General features: G+C 45.6%; 1 pseudogene; it reads right to left on the minus strand.

Moving 5' to 3' along the window:
* Positions 1–286: 286 nt before the first annotated feature.
* On the minus strand, positions 287–16,529 carry LOC124028590 (annotated as a pseudogene).
* Between the last annotated feature and the right edge of the window lie 283 nt (positions 16,530–16,812).

Raw genomic sequence — 16,812 nt, forward strand, 5'->3', positions numbered from 1 at the left:
ACACACACACACACACACACACACACACACACACACACACACACACACACACACACACACACACACACACACACACACACACACACACACACACACACACACACACACACACACACACACACACACACACACACACACACGTCAGGAGACAACGGCAGCTGTAGGGTACAGACACATAAGAGGACTAAATACACTCAACATACATTACTCATCATAAACCAATAGCAGCAAACGTGTTTAGTAGTTATCCCAGTGAGTTACAGAGGGTCCCTGTTAGGTGCGTAGGCAGCCAGGCCTTTCACCTCCCCAAGCAAAGTGTGTGTGTATGTGTTTGCTGTACATTGGGTTTTACCCTCCAGCTGACACACAGTGGTGTTCTCTCTGTTGCCTTCCTTCCTCCTCAGTCTTTATAGTTGAGTTAAACACCTCTAAAGGGACACTAAAGGGACACTATGTTTAGTGTGTCTCCTCGCTGCTCTCCCCATCAGTCAGACAGATAAGATACAAACAGTTCTATTGTATTCCTCCTCCTTGTTCAGTTCAGTCCAGTTCACATTCATGGGAAGACATAGGGTGTCCCCCAAATGGCACCCTTATTCCCTATATAGTGCACTAGGTACAACCAGGCCTATGTGCCGTGGTCAGAAGTAGTTGACAACAAAGGGGAATAGGGTGCCATTTGTGACACAAACAGACAGTGCTTAGTGACAGTGAGACATCAGACCCATTCTTCAAGTAGTTCTCGGAGTTAGACCTCGTACCGTCCACAGTCGGGATCATAGGGCCAGGCTACACACTGGGGGCCACGCTAGTCCCCTTCAGGACCCCTACCCCCATCCTGCCTTATGTCCTGGGGCTGGGCTGGGGTTAGTGAGTCAGGGCCAGGGGTCAGGGTTAGAGGAGACTGACCAGTGTGTTGTGAGATGGAGAGAAACATGGAGCCACAAGACAAGACACAGACCTCCACGTCACATCTGGTGTGATTTTCTCTTTTTAGAGTGAAGGAATGAATCATTCCACTGGGAACACACACCGACACACACATGATCCTACTCTCTCCCTAAGCCTTCTCACAACCAGTCTGGCTCTAGAGCACACTCAGTAGTGCCCCTGCCCCGTCCCAGTTAGTACACTTGGTAGTACACTTCATAGTATCTATGGTGTCCTAGTAGCTGTACTTGTTGACCACCCTCATCTGAGGAGTCTGTGGGGTGAAGGCGTTGGGTTTAGGCGGGACGTCAGGCTTTAGGGACGGGGTTCGTTTAAGCCCCTGGCGGGGGAGCGAGCCGTGCCCACTGTAGCTGCTCTGGCGGGACAGGGAGGGGGTGGGGGTGTTGATGGGGGAGTGAAGCCCCTCTGGGAGTCCAGTCTGGAGGGAGGGGTGGGGGCATGTACCCCCTCTGTTCATACTGTGTTGGTGGGACAACGACACCCCCATACTGACCCCGTTGGGAGAGGTGGCGGTGAGGGAGTGTCTGTGAGAAGAGATCCTGTGATGAGAGCCGTACCTCCTCTCCAGGGTGCCGCTCATGCTTCCTCCCATACCCAGGCTGCCTGTGGGGGAGCTAGGGGTGGAGGGCAGTGGGACGTCTACCCTCTTGGTGGGGCTGTGCCTGGGCAGAGAGGAGGAGGAGGAGGGGAGTAAAGAGAGGCCTCTCGGCTGGGGACCTTGGGGGGAACCTCAGTGATGTCCCCTAGAGGCTCCAGCATCAGGTGTTGTCTGCTGGGTCGGGGCGCTGAGCCGGCCCCCTCTTGGAGGATAGCCTTGGAGCTAGCGTTAGCCGTGTTAGCATCGTTCAGGTGCTTCAGCAGGTCGTTCAGTGTGTTCCTGGCATCCAGCGACCTCTTCTGCTCCTTCCTGCTTCCTTTAGAATGAGGGGCGTGGCCTGCAGGTGTTCCATGTTCTCTGGCTTCCTGTCCAGGGTGCGGCGGCGTGACGTCGTCGGTCGGGTTTCCATGGTAACCACTGCGGTATTCGTGCGTGGCGTTGGGAAGGACGACGGCGCTGGGGATGTGGGAGTGTCCCAGCGCAGGGTGGGCGTGGGGCTGGGGGTGAGGAGGGGGGGAACTGGGGTGGAACTGGGGACTCTTGGCAATGGAGGAGGAGGTAGAGTTGGAGTTCTTCCTGGATCCGTTGATCTTCCCGTGGTGATTGGCTCGCTCCCATTGGTTCCTGATTGGCTGCAGGCCTTTCTGCTGCAGCACAGGGGTAGACTCGGGGGTGGGCAGGGCGGCCAGCTCGGGGGCTGACAGCCGTCCCGGAGGATCATGGTCTTGGTGTCTCCGTTAGGCGTCAGGTCCTTACCACTGCTCAGTAAGTTGGTGTACAGCTTGGGACAGTCCAGACTTGGCTGGTACTCCTGGAGACAAGACAGGACAGAAGAGAGGGCTTTGTTCATTTGGTTCCTTCAGCCAAAACATACTGTACATACTGTACATACTGTACACACACACACACACACACACACACACACACACACACACACACACACACACACACACACACACACACACACACACACACACACACACACATACATACATACATACATACATACATACATACATACATACATACATACATACATACATACATACATACATACATACATACATACATACATACAGTGCCTTCAGAAAGTATCCAGACCTTTACTTTTCAACATTTTGTTACATTACAGCCTTATTATAAAATGGATTAAATAAAAATAAATCCTCAGCAATCTACACACAATACCCCAAAAATGTCTGCAGCATTGACGGTCCCCAAGAACACAGAGGCCTCCATCATTCTTAAATGGAAGAAGTTTGGAACCGCCAAGACTCTTCCTAAAGCTGGCCTGCTGGCCAAACTGAGCAATCGGGGGAGAAGGGCCTTGGTCAAGGAGGTAACCAAGAACCCAATGGTCACTCTGACAGAGCTCTAGAGTTCCTCTGTGGAGATGGGAGAACCTTTGAGAAGGACAGCCATCTCTGTAGCACTCCACCAATCAGGCCTTTATGGTAGAGTTGCCAGATGGAAGCCACTGCTCAGTAAAAGGCACATGACAGCCCACTTGGAGTTTCCGAAGGCACTGTAAATGTGAATTACAGGGGAGCCGGGGGCTCAGCTCCCTGAATGAAACAAAAGTCCAACTTTGAGGGGTTAACTATTCTCCTATTTGTTTAAAAGCAGTGGTAAATATGAAAATAAATGTTGACAAATTAATCAAACACCCCCACCTTTCTGTCATGGTTTAAACCATTTATTTCGATGAGGCTGCACGTCTCCCTGTCCACAGCACTGTCCACTCACTAGTGCTGAATTCCAGCCTCAGCTGAGCTCCTTTAAACACAGATTTTTCTTTGCACTTGTTCACTTTCGCCATTTGTTTGCCAAGTCCCCTTGATAAAAATAGCCTTTAATTCCAATGCATTAGATATATCCGTTCATTCATAATGGTTTGCTTTTGTCAGTCAGCTGTTCAGAGCGCTCATTGCTTTGTTTCTCAGGCGGGCGCGGGTATCGCTGTTCTCTGTGCCGTCCGCGACCAGAAGTAGACCATTTATTTAGCTTTATTATTTTCAATCAATATCAGTTTTCTTGCCTGGATCAGCTGATGATTGTCTCCAATATCACTAGACAACCAGCCTACAGCTAAATAGCAATGCGCAACCATTCCATCCAACATTAATGACAGTACGCCTATAGTAGACTCTTCAGAAGACTTCGATTTGGTAATGGCATAGGCCTACATTATTTTGGATAATGACATTTTACATAGGCATGGTTACACTTAGTGCTTTTCCGAGATCTCCAAGATCTAGGAATAGTACAGGGTTTAAGTTCAATGTTCTAATTCAATCATTAAATGCTTAATAATTCCAAATTACACTATCAGTAATGTCATAAATGTAGGGAAAGAAAGGTTGTGGTTTATGTCACATGATCTGTGAAGAATCTAAGAATTCAACTTGTGCATTATATTGAATGTAGGCTACCTGTTCTGTTTATGTTCATGTGTGTAAAATTGCTTCAGTTGAGAGCGTAGGCTACTGGCAGTGTAGGCCTAGTGGAGGGTAAAGGCAACAAAATGCAGTTGACCCTTCTTTTCTGAAAAATGCATTGAAAGTATAGGGCGCGGAACTTTTTTCACTGCAACCGGCAATCAGAGTTCACCCACCATTTATTTACTGCTACATCACTGGCTACCCCACAGTGGAGATGTCAATACCCATAAAACCTAGCGGTCAAACATGGAAGTGGTTCCAATCGTTTTTTCATCATTAATTTTTCTCATAGGGAAATTTTAGAAACACTTAAAATAAGGGCTGTGTTTCGTGGAGGCTTACCCAGGCGTGACGTTTTAATAACCATGTAAATCTCTCTCGGACAAGGTGACTTTTATCAATATAGTCAGCTCTATTTACTTTTCGGTTTGAAAATGCTAATTAGCAACAACGTAGACATCATGCAAGACTACAAATCCCTGCAGGCTTCTGCACGTCGTCTCTAGCTGACACCTTTGCTAACAGGTATTGTGTCAAGTTAAAACTTGCACAAGACAGTTTACAGAATTGCTACATTTAGCTAACAGATAGTTAATCCAGAGATTCTTACCTTTGCCTCTATTTGGCAGGCTTGTCCAGATCAATCATGGTATTTATAGTTTAGCGTTTAATTTTTAGGGGATAAACACAGGCGACTATTTTGATAAAAATCACCTTGCCCTAGAGATTTACACGGTTATTAAAACGTCATGCCAAAGTAAACCTACGCGAAACACAGCCCTTATTTGAAGTGTTTCTAAAATCCTCTATGGGAAAAATGTATGGTGGAAAACGATTGGAGGGTATTATGACTCATACTGTGGTACTCTATAGGCCTACACATTGTAGCCTAGTCTAGTAAATTGACCATGTGTGTTAGGGTAACCACCCATTTTCCCCAGGACAGTTTCAGACCCATTTCAGTTGTCTTGACTTTTCAAGGAACAAAACATTTAAATTTGTCAGCAAGAAGCAGCAATTAATTTGGCCTAATCAATGGTATTCGCCGAATGTCAGTAGGCACACTTTTTGGTGTTTTGTAAACAGATCTACGTCTATTTCCAGTGATCAGAGTACACGCAGATGTCTATTTCCAGTGATCAGAGTACATGCAGATGTCTATTTCCAGTGATCAGAGTACACGCAGATGTCTATTTCCAGTGATCAGAGTACATGCAGATGTCTATTTCCAATGATCAGAGTACATGCAGATGTCTATTTCCAGTGATCAGAGTACATGCAGATGTCTAGATGTCTATTTCCAGTGATCAGAGTACATGCAGATGTCTATTTCCAGTGATCAGAGTACACGCAGATGTCTATTTCCAGTGATCAGAGTACATGCAGATGTCTATTTCCAGTGATCAGAGTACACGCAGATGTCTATTTCCAGTGATCAGAGTACACGCAGATGTCTATTTCCAGTGATCAGAGTACATGCAGATGTCTATTTCCAGTGATCAGAGTACACGCAGATGTCTATTTCCAGTGATCAGAGTACATGCAGATGTCTATTTCCAGTGATCAGAGTACATGCAGATGTCTATTTCCAGTGATCAGAGTACATGCAGATGTCTATTTCCCCCGTCCCCCAAAATAAAATAAATTGTGGACGCCGCACCCTGAATGTCACTGTATAATTCACACTCTGGTTCTATCTATCTACATAAGATACAACGACAATGTCAGTCTGTAACACTCGGTTACTGAATAATGTGTTGACTCATAAATTGCACTCTGTATTCAGGGCTTCAGGTTACCTTGACAGGACTGTCGAAGAGCCCGTTGAGCTTAGCGAAGGATCCGGTGGAGTCGCTGCAGGAGGGGGCTGACTCTGCATCCTTGTGGGCGTGCCGGGGCTTGTGGCGGAGGAAGGAGTCTCTGTAGCAGAACACCACCAGGCCGGCCACTAGCGCACCCAGGAGGAAGGCAGCCAACACACAGCTGATCAGGATATTCATGTGGACCATCTGATTGGCTTCTCCCGCCTGGATCTCCCACACACCTGAAGTCACACACCCCATTGGTTAACGAACACCCTGACACACACAATCACAGCCAATCACAGTTTTACACTACACCTCTATATCAGGTGTGTTTGTAGACACTCAGTAATGCATGGTTTCTCTGCTTTTCCCCTTAAAGGTATTCTGTCCGCTATCCAACAGGGATTTTATCGTTGCCAAAACCATTCAGATTGGCTTCCACTCTCGTCATTCTTAATTGTAAATACATGGTGAAAATGGTTAGGACCCCACAACCACTCCGGTGATGTAAGCCAATCTAGAAGAAGTAGTTTTATGTTAGTTTGAAGAGGAAGAATTGAAGTGTTGCTTTTTCCCTACCAAGTGTCAAACATTTGTCCCGATAGAAATAGGGTTAGTGCATTCCTAACCAGGGTTAGTGTATTCCTAACCAGGGTTAGTGTATTCCTAACCAGGACAGAGAAAGACTTGTTCTCACAAAATCAGAAAGACAATGAACCATTGACTCCCCAGCATTGTCAATGGGAAGAGGTTGTAGTTTGTTCTCTACAAGGTGAGGCTGTTCTGTTTCTAGACTGCAGCTTGGTTAGTAACCACAGACATGGACGAGTTAAACATTCACAGAGCAGGAGAGAGACAGAGAGAGGTCCTGGAGCCGGAGGGGTTAATGGACAGGCCTGGGACGTGCTCTAACGCTCCTAGGGTTACAAAACTCCCAGGGTTAACCCTTTACACCCGGGAACAGGGTTAACCCTTCAACTGTAACAGCCAGGGTTATAGGGTCTACTGGCAGAGAGAGAAACGAGGGCAAAATAAAGAGTCTGAAGAAAGAATATAGAAGTGCAGATGGTTTGAAGATAATGAAAGAATTGTTTAAAAAGGGGAGAAAATACATTTTCACCATGTAGAAAATCATTATAATCATGACAATAAATCAATAAATAAATCAAAATACATGAAGTTGGATGAAATATAAATCATAACAAAATCTGAAAAATGTAATCTGCTCTATCAATTGATGGTAATCCCAAATACCTGCCCCTGAGTGTGTGTGTGTGTGTGTGTGTGTGTGTGTGTGTGTGTGTGTGTGTGTGTGTGTGTGTGTGTGTGTGTGTGTGTGTGTGTGTGTGTGTGTGTGTGTGTGTGTGTGTGTGTGTGTGTGTGTGTGTGTGTGTGTGTGTGTGTGTGTGTGTGTGTGTGTGTGTGTGTGTGTGTGTGTGTGTGTGTGTGAAGGTGTGTGTGTGTGTATGCGTGTGTGTGTATGCGGGGTGTGTGTGCGTGCATGTGGTGTGTGTGTGTGTGTGTGTACAGTACCAGTCAAAAATGTACACACCTACTAATTCAAGGGTATTTCTTGTAGAATAATAGTGAAGACATCAAAACTATGAAATATCACATATGAAATCATGTAGTAACCGAAAAAGTATTAAACAAATCAAAATATATGTTATATTTGAGATTCTTCAAAGTAGCCACCCTTTGCCTTAATGAGAGCTTTGCACACCTTTGGCATTCTCTCAACCAGCTTTATGAGGTAGTCACCTGCAATGCATTTCAATTAACAGGTGTGCCTTGTTAAAAGTTCATTTGTGGAATTGCTTTCCACAAATGTGCAAAGCAACCAACAAGTTCCTCATGAAGCTGGTCTAGAATGCCAAGAGTGTGCAAAACAACCAACAAGTTCCTCATGAAGCTGATCTAGAGAATGCCAAGAGTGTGCAAAGCAACCAACAAGTTCCTCATGAAGCTGGTCTAGAATGCCAAGAGTGTGCAAAACAACCAACAAGTTCCTCATGAAGCTGGTCTAGAGAATGCCAAGAGTGTGCAAAGCAACCAACAAGTTCCTCATGAAGCTGGTCTAGAGAATGCCAAGAGTGTGCAAAGCAACCAACAAGTTCCTCATGAAGCTGGTCTAGAATGCCAAGAGTGTGCAAAACAACCAACAAGTTCCTCATGAAGCTGGTCTAGAATGCCAAGAGTGTGCAAAGCAACTGGTCAACAAGTTCCTCAAAAGCTGGTCTAGAATGCCAAGAGTGTGCAAAACAACCAACAAGTTCCTCATGAAGCTGGTCTAGAGAATGCCAAGAGTGTGCAAAGCAACCAACAAGTTCCTCATGAAGCTGGTCTAGAGAATGCCAAGAGTGTGCAAAGCAACCAACAAGTTCCTCATGAAGCTGGTCTAGAATGCCAAGAGTGTGCAAAGCAACCAACAAGTTCCTCATGAAGCTGGTCTAGAATGCCAAGAGTTGCAAAGCAACCAACAAGTTCCTCATGAAGCTGGTCTAGAATGCCAAGAGTGTGCAAAGCAACCAACAAGTTCCTCATGAAGCTGGTCTAGAATGCCAAGAGTGTGCAAAGCAACCAACAAGTTCCTCATGAAGCTGGTCTAGAATGCCAAGAGTGTGCAAAGCAACCAACAAGTTCCTCATGAAGCTGGTCTAGAGAATGCCAAGAGTGTGCAAAGCAACCAACAAGTTCCTCATGAAGCTGGTCTAGAGAATGCCAAGAGTGTGCAAAAGCAACCAACAAGTTCCTCATGAAGCTGGTCTAGAGAATGCCAAGAGTGTGCAAAGCAACCAACACGTTCCTCATGAAGCTGGTCTAGAGAATGCCAAGAGTGTGCAAAACAACCAACAAGTTCCTCATGAAGCTGGTCTAGAGAATGCCAAGAGTGTGCAAAGCTGCCATCAAGACAAAGGCTACTTCGAAGAATCTAAAATATAATGTGTTTTTTGGTTACTACATGATTCATATGTGTTATTTCATAGTTTTGTTGTCTTCACTATTATTCTACAATGTAGAAAATAGTAAAAATAAAGAAAAACCCTTGAATGAGTAGATGTGTCTGGACTTTTGACTGGTACTGTGTGTGTGTGTCAGGTACTGGTACTGTGTGTGTGTGTCAGGTACTGGTACTGTGTGTGTGTCAGGTACTGGTACTGTGTGTGTGTGTGTGTCAGGTACTGGTACTGTGTGTGTGTGTGTCAGGTACTGGTACTGTGTGTGTGTGTGTCAGGTACTGGTACTGTGTGTGTGTGTGTCAGGTACTGGTACTGTGTGTGTGTGTCAGGTACTGGTACTGTGTTTGTGTGTCAGGTACTGGTACTGTGTGTGTGTGTGTCAGGTACTGGTACTGTGTGTGTGTGTGTGTGTGTGTCAGGTACTGGTACTGTGTGTGTGTGTCAGGTACTGGTACTGTGTGTGTGTGTCAGGTACTGGTACTGTGTGTGTGTCAGGTACTGGTACTGTGTGTGTGTGTGTCAGGTACTGGTACTGTGTGTGTGTGTCAGGTACTGGTACTGTGTGTGTGTGTCAGGTACTGGTACTGTGTGTGTGTGTCAGGTACTGGTACTGTGTGTGTGTGTGTCAGGTACTGGTACTGTGTGTACTGTGTGTGACCGTCAGGGCTCCATACAGTGTGGTGGCAGCAGTTCTCTCTCTCCCTGCTAGGCCTTACCCTCTAGGCCCCCTGGGAGTGACTCTAGTGAATGGGAGGTGGCCGGGTCATCCTGCTGCACAAACCCTGAGCCATACAGGTCTGGAAAACCAGCCCCAGGCCCCAACCCAGGCCCTTCCCCAGGACCAAACCCAGGATGGGGGCTCAGGGTGGGGGTGAGTACTGGGGGTACTGGGGGGTGTATGGGCCCACTGGGCTGGTCTGTGAATGACGTAGATGACAACTCCATGTCTGTGGTGACAAACAAACTGTTAACACGGTGTGTAGACATGAGGCCAGCAGGCTGTTAGCTTACATCCTGGTTAGTAGACATGGATTGGTATGTGTACGCACATGTGGGTTAGTTTACATAACATAATAGGTTTTATGTTTTATGATAATGCTGTTTGAAAAAATCATACATTTTCTGATTCAAGAGCTATTTTATTTATCATTACCAGTCATAGAAATACAGTTGTCAGATTCATTTTGTTGAGACAGGATACAGTTTGAAAGGGAAAAGGGTGAGAGTTGTCTGAGGAAGGTCTTTGGTACACAGCAGCGATGATTTAGCAGTGATAGCAGTGATGACATCAGAGGAGGGAGGGGCGCCGAGTGAGCATGCAGGAAGTAAAGAGGAGGTGCGTGAGGAAGATGAAGTGAGGAAATGAGTCCGTGTGGAGATGGAGATTTCTGACGAGACCCGGTGATGATGTTTGTTGAGATGATGAAGAAGATAAAAAGGTGTTGAAGAAGAGGAGGTTTGTTAAATAAGATGAAGAGTGAGCAGCGTTGAAGGAAGGATGGAAGGAGAGAGGGGTTCGGAGTTCAAGGAAAGAAAGAAACCAGCTGAATAAAAGATCCAACTAACCAGAGGTCGGGTCACCAAATGATTTGTAATCTGTCGCAGATGTAGTGGCCAAAAACACTAAAACAATTAAAGGAACAACAAATCAGTATAAAGGAACCCAAAAGTAAAGTCCCAAAACAAAAAAAAGCCCCGATAACTAAGAGTGTAGTTCTTTTGAATCAAATGATAAAAAGCTAAAGGACAGGTTGTCTGAGTCGGCCTATTGCTCCAAGTCTTGTCTGTCTCTAGAGGAGAGACAGCTATGCATGGCCTCTATCCCCTGTTCTAGTTCTATGGTTCGGCCTGGTGTGTCTCCTATAGCAACACTGTCTTAGTACTGCTACTGGTAGAGCACGTCTATGTTTCTCCCCTCCAAGTAGGCAGCATTAGTTACAGGTGGCCTGGCTGTGTACAGTATGTGGATCTACGGTGGATGTGTATGTTAATACTGAACATAGAACCATGTAGGGAGGGTTACTGATTGGTGTGTTGGTATGGTGTGGTTACTGGTGTTACTGGTAGTGTGTTACTGGTTGGTTGTGCAGACTGATGGTGTGTGGTAGCAAGAGAGAGTGAGAAAGAGATGGGTTGGTATGAATGGGAGGGGCTCACCATGGCAGTCTCCCAGCTGAACCGTGTTCCCAAACTCTACATCCTGCTCATAACCAGTCCTGAAAGAGAGAGGCAGAGGGGAGAAGATTAGAGCCGAGAACCAAACCTCTCTAACCAACATTTCCTTCCTTTATTCAAGTTTTTTCCTGAACTCTGTAGTATGTACCCAGCTTAGTAGTGTGGTAGTATTGTAATATTTAATACGCACAGGGCTCTAAATTTACATTTTCATTGGTAGCACTGGTCCTCCCGCCTTTAAAAGGTTAGGAGAACCAGAAAATCTGATTTTTGAAATGGTTTGAGATGTAGCCTATATGAAGTCTAGCTGCTCTACAGCCCATGTTGTGCCCTAAAAACTCATATGGAACCCTGTAAATACATGTGTTTATTATAAAAACCTAAAATGTTGATACAGATACCTGTCATTGAAATGAAAAAGTAATTTTGGGGAATATAAGGTTTCTACATTATGTAAAAGCACTATTTTCCTATTGAGATGCATTACATCGAAAATTGTTCGCTGTCTCTTTAAGAGCATTTGTGATGATGTCATGCAGGACATCTCTCATTCAAATCAAATACAATTTTATTGGTCACGTACGCATATTTAGCAGATGTTATTGCGGGTGTAGCGAAATGCTTGTGCCATTCATTGTTCCATTCATTCATTGATCATTGATCTCCTGAATAAGCTATTCCCTTTCCTTTCTTTCTGTGCCTCCAAATGTTTGGATATACTGGTAACGTTACCAGGTCGTTTGCTAGCTAGCTAATGAGCTAACAAACATGACTGAACAAGGTGTAAAACAAATGTTTGGATATACTGGTAAAGTTACCAGGTTGTTTGCTAGCTAGCTAATGAGCTAACAAACATGACTGAACAAGGTGTAAAACAAATGTTTGGATATACTGGTAAAGTTACCAGGTTGTTTGCTAGCTAGCTAATGAGCTAACAAACATGACTGAACAAGGTGTAAAACAAATGTTTGGATATACTGGTAAAGTTACCAGGTTGTTTGCTAGCTAGCTAATGAGCTAACAAACATGACTGAACAAGGTGTAAAACAAATGTGGCCCGCAAATAGTTTTAGAAAGGCCCGTGACATGTTATGAATGTAAAATGTGTCCTGCCAATAGTTTTAGAAAGGCCTGTGACATGTTATGAATGTAAAATGTGTCCTGCCAATCCGTGACCGGAAGAGATAAATGTTGCTCCAGTAATATGAGTCAGATCTTTTGAAATGCTTGGGCTAAAAACTAGCAGTTTCCACTGGATTAATGGTGCAATCATGGTGCTAACTAATCTGCGCTCTGGAAACAACGTTACAACGAAGCCTTATCATTACAAACATTATTATTAAAAATAAAGAAAAACAAATATTTAGATTTTTGGGGTTACACTGGTGCTCCCAAATTAAAAACTCCAGGTCGCACAGCAAAATATTTTGTTGCATATGAGATCAAATTGATCCCACTTTAGGGCCCTGAGTATGCATACTATTTAGTATTGTAATACTTGGTACTCACAGAACTCCAGGCAGGATCCTCTCACAGGCTCCATGAGGCATCCAGCCACAGTAGGGGTCCCTGGACGCTATACAAGACCTAGGGGAGAAACACAACACAGGGTTAACATATATCTGTAGATATAATATATATAATAATAATAATATACAGTTCACCATACAGGGTTAAATAGGCAGCACCAGTTAACCTCTGTCTGGCTGTATATTAACCAGTGTGCTACAGGTACTCAGTGTTTATGACATGTAGATGGAGAAAAAACACATCAATAAACACACAAACCTGTGACCAGGTACAGCAGAAAGTAACCTTGGAGTGGAGTGTGTGCATGTTTCTGAATGCGCGTGTGTGTGTGTCTGTATGCGTCTGTGTCTGACTCACTTGTGGCAGTTAGTGTGCCGCTCACAGCGGCTGAGAGGCATGCGAACCACACAGCTTGAGAAAGCTACATACACACTGTGTGTGTCTCTGTCAACATGGAGCGACAAAATATGCCTGTCATCCTCACTGTTAGACAGACACCTGGGAGACAGAGAGAAGAAAAAGAGAGGAAGAGATGGGTTGGGAGAGGAGAGGAGTAGGGGAGAGAGAAAGGGAGGGTGGGTGGTGGAGGGGAGACAGATGAGAATCAGAAATCAGATTACAGGTTACTTGATCGGTTGTTTATCAGAAAGGCCTGTCTACGGTTTCACTCTCCAGATGTAATCACAGTGGCACTGTTTAGCCCTGATACCCTTACTGACAAGAGAGAATGAGAGACAGAAGAGAGACAAAGAAGAGGAGAGCGAGAGAGACAGAAGAAGAAAGAGGAGAGCGAGAGAGACGAGATAGACAGAAGAAGAAAGAAGAAAGAGGAGAGCGAGAGAGAGAGAGAGACAGAAGAAGAGGAAGAGAGGAGAGAGACAGAAGAAGAAAGGAGAGAGAGAGACAGAAGAAGAAGAAAGAGAGAGAGAGAGACAGAAGAAGAAAGAGAGAGACGAGAGAGACAGAAGAAGAAAGAGGAGAGCGAGAGAGAGAGAGACAGAAGAAGAAAGAGGAGAGCGAGAGAGAGACAGAAGAAGAAAAGAGAGAGCGAGAGAGAGACAGAAGAAGAAGAGGAGAGCGAGAGAGACAGAAGAAGAAAGAGGAGAGAGAGAGACAGAAGAAAGAAGAAAGAGAGAGAGACAGAAGAGAAAGAGAGAGAGAGACAGAAGAAGAAGAGAGACAGAAGAAGAGGAGAGCGAGAGAGAGAGAGAGAGAAGAGAAGAAAAGAAAGGGAGCGAGAGACTGAGGAAGAGAGAGAGAGAGACAGAAGAAAGAAAGAGGAGACAGAGAGAGAGACGAGGGAAGAAGAAGAGGAGAGCGAGAGTGAGACAGAAGAAGAAGAAGAGAGAGAGAGACAGAGAGAAAGAGAGACTGAGAAGAAAGAAGAAAGAGAGAGCGAGAGAGACAGGAAGAAAGAGGAGAAGCGAGAGAGAGACAGAAGAATAAAGAGGAGAGCGAGAGAGAGACAGAGGAAAGAAGAAGAGAGAGCGAGAGAGAGACTGAGGGAGAGAAGAAGGAGAAGCGAGAGACTGAGGAAGAAAGAGAGAGCGAGAGAGAGGAAGAAGAAAGAGGAGAGCGAGAGAGACAGAAGAAGAAAGAGGAGAGTGAGAGACTGAGGAAGAAGAAGAGACTGAGGAAGAAAGAGGAGAGCGAGAGAGAGACAGAAGAAGAAAGAGGAGAGAGAGACTGAGGAAGAAAGAGGAAGACTGAGGAAGAAGAGAGAGAGAAAGAGAGCGAGAGACTGAGGAAGACTGAGGAGAAAGAGGAGAGCGAGAGACTGAGGAAGAAAGAGGAGAGCGAGAGACTGAGGAAGAAAGAGGAGAGCGAGAGACTGAGGAAAGAGAGAGAGACTGAGGAAGAAGAGAGAGAGAGACTGAGGAAGAGAGAGAGAGACTGAGGAAGAGAGAGAGAGACTGAGAGAGAAGAGAGACTGAGGAAGAGAGAGACTGAGGAAGAGAGAGAGAGACTGAGGAAGAGAGAGAGAGAGACTGAGGAAGAAGAGAGAGACTGAGGAAGAGAGAGAGAGAGACTGAGAAGAGAGAGAGAGAGACTGAGGAGAGAGAGAGAGAGAGAAGAGGAAGAGAGAGAGAGAGAGACAGAAGAAGCGAGAGAGACAGAAGAAGAAAGAGAGAGCGAGAGACTGAGGAAGAGAGACTGAGGAAGAAGAGAGAACAGAAGAAGAAAGAGAGACAGACTGAGGAAGAAAGAGGAGAGCGAGAGACTGAGGAAGAAAAGAGTAAGGGAGAGACAGAGCGAGGTGAGAGAGACTGAGGAAGAAGAGGAGAGCAAGACAAGAAGAAGAAAAAGACGAGAGTGAGAGACTGAGGAAGAAAGGAAAGGAGAGAGAGACAGAAGAAGAAAGAGAGAGCGAGAGACTGAGGAAGAAAGAGGAGAGCGAGAGACTGAGGGAAGAGGAGAGAGACAGAGACTGAGGAAGAAGAGGAGAGCGAGAGAAGAGAGAGAGACTGAGAAGAGAAGAGAGAGACTGAGAAGAGAGAGAGACTGAGGAAAGAGAGAAGAGACTGAGGAAGAGAGAGAGAGACGTGTTGAGACTGAGTGTTCCAGAGAAGAAAGTACTTGGAGAGCGAGAGACTGTCTCCTAGGAAGAAGAGGAGAGCCTGAGAGTCTGAGGAAGAGAGAGAGAGACTGAGGAAGAGAGAGAGAAACTGTTGAGGAAGAAACAGAGTCAATGAGCGAGAGACTGAGGAAGAAAGAGGAGACCAGAAGAAAAAAGAGGAGGCGAGAGAGTGAGAGACACACAGCGTGAAAGAGAAAAAAACAGAGTGAGAGATGAGACCAAAAAAGAAAGACAGTGAGACAGAGACTAAGACAGAGACGCAAAGAGAGTAAGAGGAGAGACAGTGAGAGACGTGTTGTGAGTGTTCCTACTTGGCTCTTCAATCTCCTCCAATAGGATGCTGTCGTTTAGGGACAGAGGGAAGTCTTGGCTAGAACCTTCAGCACCATGCCCGCCTCTGAACCAATGAACAGCACCGTGTAGTTACCATGTGGACCAGCCGCGTTGTCCACCGCCAGGGCTGTCAGCCTGTACCTAGAGAGACAAGGACAAGACAGGAGGACAGTCAGACTTCAGTAGGAATTATCAAGACAGTATTTAAAGGCCATCCGTGCGATCTACAAATGAGCATTTTGATTTCGTTTTTGTTGATTGTTACCCGGGAATTTAGATCCCACAAGCAACTCTTGTGTGTGTGCTTACCTGACGCGTGTCTTGGTGAACCAGGGCTCGTCTCCTATGTTAGGCACGGAGGAGTCCATGAGGGGGTGAGACTTGATGAAGAGGAGGGTCTCATCAGGGGAACTCTATAGAGGTCTTATAGGACTCAGCCTGGCCGTGACCCGCACAGCAGCCTGGCCTGGAGTCATAGGGGTCAGAGAGGGGTCAAAGGTCAACACAGGTCACACATGAGCCCAGCTACCATCACCCTGTAGGGACTAATAATGTTGACTATTGAATTGAACTGAGGAGAGGGGTAAGGGTACGAGAGAGGAGCAGATGCCTGTCAGGACAACAAAGAGACGTGCTGCTGTATCACCGTAAACATGAAGTCATAACAGAGGATTAGAATGTTCATTATTTACCACCATAATGAGCAGCTCTGTGGACTTCGTGTGGGAGAGAGCTGAGCTACGCGTCTAAATATCAGATTAATTATTTACTGCTAATAATGTGTGTGTGTGTGTGTGTGTGTGTGTGTGGGGAAAGGTACAGGTACAGGTACATACCTGGGTTTGGGTAAAGGTACAGGTACATACCTGGGTTAGGGAAAGGTACAGGTACATACCTGGGTAAAGGTACAGGTACAGGTACATCCCTGGGTTAGGGTAAAGGTACCGGTACATACCTGGGTTCGGTAAAAGGTACAGGTACATACCTTGGTTAGGGGGAAAAGGTACAGGTACATACCTGGGTTAGGGAAAGGTACAGGTACATACCTGGGTTTGGGCAGTCTCTCCTCTGGGAAGGCGGTCCAGACAGAGTCAGGTGTTTTCTGTTCTTTAAATCGTCCTCTGAACACCGTCTCATATGGAGGCGCACACACTGCATCCTGGGATACTGAAGAGAGGACACTGTTACACAACACTATTAACTGCAGACCCTGGGATAGTGAAGAGAGAGGAACACAACCACACACTGTTACACAACTACTATTAACTAGATATGGAGAAAACACACACAACAAGAGATTCACAATAACAACACATCTGTTACACATCTGTTACACCAATATTACAAGAGTGTAGCCCAAATGGCACCTATTCCCGTATAGTGAACCACTTTGACCAGATCCCTATGGTCCCTCATCAAAAGTAGTGCTCTATACAGGGAA

The sequence above is a fragment of the Oncorhynchus gorbuscha genome, unplaced genomic scaffold, assembly GCF_021184085.1.
Source record: "Oncorhynchus gorbuscha isolate QuinsamMale2020 ecotype Even-year unplaced genomic scaffold, OgorEven_v1.0 Un_scaffold_4491, whole genome shotgun sequence".
NCBI lineage: Eukaryota > Metazoa > Chordata > Actinopteri > Salmoniformes > Salmonidae > Oncorhynchus > Oncorhynchus gorbuscha.